The following is a 6,540-nucleotide window of genomic DNA, read 5'->3' on the forward strand; positions in this document are numbered from 1 at the left end:
GGCGCTGGGAATCCTCTCCCTGCACCAGACCATTTCCTTGCTTGGGATTTGTAGCCTGACCCAAAGTTGGGTAAAAGCTCAGGCCCCGTAAGATTATTGTAAAATTATCATATAATTTGGGAACCCCGAAGTGCACAGGTGCAACACTCACACTATAGGAACTCTCTCTCTCTCTCTAAATATATGATTTATTAATAATTTAGCAAAGATTATACACACACTTAACAAGGCAGATAGAGATAATACAGAAAGTACATTTGGATGTCCATACTTACACCCTCATCTTTCATACTTAACCATTATCTTTCTCATCGTCCTCATCTTCCCCGGTGGCCATCGTTCTGGCCCTTCCCAGAGTCTACATCTCTCCCGCCTGTCTGCTGCCCCTGGGATGTTACTTTTATAGTAGGTGTGGATGCTGGGGAATTTCCATACTTGGTCCCGAGATTCTTACAGCATACCTGTTGGCTCTGTCCCCCCAGCTGAAAAACAAAAGACCAGCCAACAAAGGGGAAGTTTTTCCCAATTTGAAAGTTTCTGGTTTTCCCATTGGCTCTTTTTGGCCACGTGCCAACTCATTTCCTCTTACCTAAGCATTTCCGTGAGACTTCTTAACCCTTTACAAAAAAGAAAAGGAGTACTTGTGGCACCTTAGAGACTAACAAATTTATTTGAATATTTATTTGAATATTGTATATTTATTCAAATATTTTATTATTTATTTGAATGCATCCGATGAAGTGAGCTGTAGCTCACGAAAGCTTATGCTCAAATAAATATGTTAGTCTCTAAGGTGCCACAAGTACTCCTTCTCTTTTTTGCGAATACAGACTAACACAGCTGCTACTCTGTAACCCTTTACAGTAAGGCAAGTAGTCAACAATCCTACTGAGAAGGATTTTTATAGCTAACTGACTGGCTGGGTGTCCATAAAAGGGAGCTACCCCCGCTCATTTACCACATTTACCGCAGCCTGGTTTAGGTTGGGTCCACAGTGGCTGTGATTTCTTATAGATTCATAGATACTAAGGTCAGAAGGGACCATTCTGATCATCTAGTCCGACCTCCTGCACAGCGCAGGCCACAGAATCTCACCCACCCACTCCTACGAAAAACCTCACCTATGTCTGAGCTATTGAAGTCCTCAAATCGTGGTTTAAAGACTTCAAGGAGCAGAGAAGCCTCCCTCAAGTGACCCGTGCCCCCTGCTACAGAGGAAGGCGAAAAACCTCCAGGGCCTCTCCAATCTGCCCTGGAGGAAAATTCCTTCCCAACCCCAAATATGGCAATCAGCTAAATCAGCTAAACCCTGAGCATATGGGCAAGATTCACCAGCCAGATACCAAGGAAAGAATTTTCTATAGTAACTCAGATCCCATCCATCTAATATCCCATCTCAGGGGATTAGGCCTATTTACCCTGAATATTTAAAGATCAATTACTTACCAAAATCACATTATCCCATCATACCATCTCCTCCATAAACTTATCAAGTAGAATCTTAAAACCAGATAGAGCTTTTGCCCCCACTGCTTCCCTTGGAAGGCTATTCCAAAACTTCACTCCTCTGATGGTTAGAAACCTTCATCTAATTTCAAGTCTAAACTTCCTGGTGGCCAGTTTATACCCATTTGTTCTTGTGTCCACATTGGTGCTGAGCTGAAATAATTCCTCTCCCTCTCCTATATTTATCCCTCTGATATATTTATACAGAGCAATCATATCTCCCCTCAATCTTCTTTTAGTTAGGCTAAACAAGCCAAGCTCCTTAAGTCTCCTTTCATAAGACAAGTTTTCCATTCCTTGGATCATCCTAGTAGCCCTTCTCTGTACCTGCTCCAGTTTGAATTCAGCCTTTTTAAACATGGGAGACCAGAACTGCACACAGTATTCTAGGTGAGGTCTCACCAGTGCCTTGTATAACGGTACTAAAACCTCCTTATCCCTACTGGAAATGCCTCTCCTGATGCATCCCAAAACTGCATTAGCTTTTTTCACAGCCATATCACATTGGCAGCTCATAGTCATCCTATGATCAACCAATACTCCAAGGTCCTTCTCCTCTTCCGTTACTTCTAATTGATGCGTCCCCAACTTATAACTAAAATTCTTGTTATTAATCCCTAAATGCATAACCTTACACTTCTCACTACTAAATTTCATCCTATTACTATTACTCCAGTTTACAAGGTCATCCAGATCCTCCTGTATAATATCCCGATCCTTCTCTGAATTGGCAATACCTCCCAGCTTTGTATCATCTGCAAACTTTATTAGCACACTCCCACTTTTTGTGCCAAGGTCAATAATAAAAAGATTAAATAAGATTGGTCCCAAAACCGATCCCTGAGAAACTCCACTGGTAACCTCCCTCCAGCCTGACAGTTCTCCTTTCAGTAGGACCCATTGCAGTCTTCCCTTTAACCAATTCCTTATCCACCTTTTGATGTTCATATTGATCCCCATCTTCTCCAATTTAACTAATAATTCCCCATGTGGCACGATATCAAATGCCTTACTGAAATCTAGGTAAATTAGATCCACTGCGTTTCCTTTATCTAAAAAATCTGTTACTTTTTCAAAAAAGGAGATCAGGTTGGTTTGGCACAATCTACCTTTTGTAAAACCATGTTATATTTTGTCCCATTTACCATTGACTTCAATGTCCTTAACTAATTTCTCCTTCAAAATTTTTTCAGGACCTTGCATACTACAGATGTCAAACTAACTGGCCTGTAGTTACCCGGATCACATTTCTTCCTGGAGGTCTAAGAAAAAACAGAGTTAATAAGATAAATGCACCTCTAATTTTACTACTAATTACATGAAGAACTAAACAGTATTTTCCACATTTGCTGTTGGGTTAGTTATTCCACCTCCACGAGAGGCAACAGCTATGTTGAAGGGAGAAGCTCTCCCAGAGACATGGCACTGTCTACATGGCAGGGGGAGGGTTTTTTTTAGCTAAATATAACTACGTTGCTCAGGGATGTGGATTTTTCACACCCCTAGCGACGAAGTTATACCAAAGTAAGTGTATAGGGTAGACCTGGCTGGAGTCTGCACTACAAGCTGGGGGTGTGATTCCCAGCTTAGAATCATAGAATATCAGGGTTGGAAGGGACCCCAGAAGGTCATCTAGTCCAACCCCCTGCTCAAAGCAGGACCAAGTCCCAGTTAAATCATCCTAGCCAGGGCTTTGTCAAGCCTGACCTTAAAAACCTCTAAGGAAGGAGATTCTACCACCTCCCTAGGTAACGCATTCCAGTGTTTCACCACCCTCTTAGTGAAAAAGTTTTTCCTAATATCCAATCTAAACCTCCCCCATTGCAACTTGAGACCATTACTCCTCGTTCTGTCATCTGCTACCATTGAGAACAGTCTAGAGCCATCCTCTTTGAAACCCCCTTTCAGGTAGTTGAAAGCAGCTATCAAATCCCCCCTCATTCTTCTCTTCTGCAGACTAAACAATCCCAGCTCCCTCAGCCTCTCCTCATAAGTCATGTGCTCTAGACCCCTAATCATTTTTGTTGCCCTTCGCTGTACTCTTTCCAATTTATCCACATCCTTCTTGTAGTGTGGGGCCCAAAACTGGACACAGTACTCCAGATGAGGCCTCACCAGTGTCGAATAGAGGGGAACGATCACGTCCCTCGATCTGCTCGCTATGCCCCTACTTATACATCCCAAAATGCCATTGGCCTTCTTGGCAACAAGGGCACACTGCTGACTCATATCCAGCTTCTCGTCCACTGTCACCCCTAGGTCCTTTTCCACAGAACTGCTGCCGAGCCATTCGGTCCCTAGTCTGTAGCGGTGCATTGGATTCTTCCATCCTAAGTGCAGGACCCTGCACTTATCCTTATTGAACCTCATTAGATTTCTTTTGGCCCAATCTTCCAATTTGTCTAGGTCCTTCTGTATCCTATCCCTCCCCTCCAGCGTATCTACCACTCCTCCCAGTTTAGTATCATCCGCAAATTTGCTGAGAGTGCAATCCACACCATCCTCCAGATCATTTATGAAGATATTGAACAAAACGGGCCCCAGGACCGACCCCTGGGGCACTCCACTTGACACCGGCTGCCAACTAGACATGGAGCCATTGATCACTACCCGTTGAGCCCGACAATCTAGCCAGCTTTCTACCCACCTTATAGTGCATTCATCCAGCCCATACTTCCTTAACTTGCTGACAAGAATGCTGTGGGAGACCGTGTCAAAAGCTTTGCTAAAGTCAAGAAACAATACATCCACTGCTTTCCCTTCATCCACAGAACCAGTAATCTCATCATAAAAGGCGATTAGATTAGTCAGGCATGACCTTCCCTTGGTGAATCCATGCTGACTGTTCCTGATCACTTTCCTCTCCTCTAAGTGCTTCAGGATTGATTCTTTGAGGACCTGCTCCATGATTTTTCCAGGGACTGAGGTGAGGCTGACCGGCCTGTAGTTCCCAGGATCCTCCTTCTTCCCTTTTTTAAAGATGGGCACTACATTAGCCTTTTTCCAGTCATCCGGGACTTCCCCCGTTCGCCACGAGTTTTCAAAGATAATGGCCAAGGGCTCTGCAATCACAGCCGCCAATTCCCTCAGCACTCTCGGATGCAATTCGTCCGGCCCCATGGACTTGTGCACGTCCAGCTTTTCTAAATAGTCCCTAACCACCTCTATCTCTACAGAGGGCTGGCCATCTCTTCCCCATTTTGTGATGCCCAGCACAGCAGTCTGGGAGCTGACCTTGTTAGTGAAAACAGAGGCAAAAAAAGCATTGAGTACATTAGCTTTTTCCACATCCTCTGTCACTAGCTTGCCTCCCTCATTCAGTAAGGGGCCCACACTTTCCTTGGCTTTCTTCTTGTTGCCAACATACCTGAAGAAACCCTTCTTGTTACTCTTGACATCTCTTGCTAGCTGCAGCTCCAGGTGCGATTTGGCCCTCCTGATATCTTTCCTACATGCCCGAGCAATATTTTTATACTCTTCCCTGGTCATATGTCCAACCTTCCACTTCTTGTAAGCTTCTTTTTTATGTTTAAGATCCGCTAAGATTTCACCATTAAGCCAAGCTGGTCGCCTGCCATATTTACTATTCTTTCGACTCATCGGGATGGTTTGTCCCTGTAACCTCAACAGGGATTCCTTGAAATACAGCCAGCTCTCCTGGACTCCCTTCCCTTTCATGTTAGTCCCCCAGGGGATCCTGGCCATCTGTTCCCTGAGGGAGTCAAAGTCTGCTTTCCTGAAGTCCAGGGTCCGTATCCTGCTGCTTACCTTTCTTCCCTGCGTCAGGATCCTGAACTCAACCAACTCATGGTCACTGCCTCCCAGATTCCCATCCACTTTTGCTTCCCCCACTAATTCTACCCGGTTTGTGAGCAGCAGGTCAAGAAAAGCGCTCCCCCTAGTTGGCTCCCCTAGCACTTGCACCAGGAAATTGTCCCCTACGCTTTCCAAAAACTTCCTGGATTGTCTATGCACCGCTGTATTGCTCTCCCAGCAGATATCAGGAAAATTAAAGTCACCCATGAGAATCAGGGCATGCGATCTAGTAGCTTCCGTGAGTTGCCGGAAGAAAGCCTCATCCACCTCATCCCCCTGGTCCGGTGGTCTATAGCAGACTCCCACCATGACATCACTCTTGTTGCACACACTTCTAAACTTAATCCAGAGACACTCAGGTTTTTCCACAGTTTCGTACCGGAGCTCTGAGCAGTCATACTGCTCCCTTACATACAGTGCTACTCCCCCACCTTTTCTGCCCTGCCTGTCCTTCCTGAACAGTTTATAACCATCCATGACTGTACTCCAGTCATGTGAGTTATCCCACCAAGTCTCTGTTATTCCAATCACGTCATAATTCCTTGACATCACCAGGACCTCCAGTTCTCCCTGCTTGTTTCCAAGGCTTTGTGCATTTGTATATAAGCACTTGAGATAACCTGTTGATCGCCCCTCATTCCCAGTATGAGGCAGGAGCCCTCCTCTCACAGACATTCCTGCCTGTGCTTCCTCCCGGTATCCCGCTTTCCCACTTACCTCAGGGCTTTGGTCTCCTTCCCCCGGTGAACCTAGTTTAAAGCCCTCCTCACTAGGTTAGCCAGCCTGCTGGCAAAGATGTTCTTCCCTCTCTTCGTAAGATGGAGCCCGTCTCTGCCCAGCACTCCTCCTTCATGGAACACCATCCCATGGTCAAAGAATCACAGATTCCTTGCACAGATACACACTAGCTTTCAGCAAGCTAGCGTGAGAATAGATCCCAGTGCAGCTGTGGCAGCGTGGGCAGCAGCCATAGAAAAGCTTAGCCGTGCTGAGTGGGTACCAATTAGGTTCAGGCAGGTTTGTACTTGGAACAGCTGAGCGATGCCTATGCTGCCCTGACTACACTACTATTTGTACTCCTGCTCGCCTGGTGAGCACTCGTGCGAGGGTGTATGCGCCAGCTGGGAATCACCCCCCTAGCTCAGGGGGTCGACATCGCCACTGAGTGCCTAGGCGAATGACAGGATGTCTTTCAGGTACAATCTGCAAGCCGTTGGG

The sequence above is a fragment of the Dermochelys coriacea genome, chromosome 6, assembly GCF_009764565.3.
Source record: "Dermochelys coriacea isolate rDerCor1 chromosome 6, rDerCor1.pri.v4, whole genome shotgun sequence".
NCBI classification, from domain to species: domain Eukaryota; kingdom Metazoa; phylum Chordata; order Testudines; family Dermochelyidae; genus Dermochelys; species Dermochelys coriacea.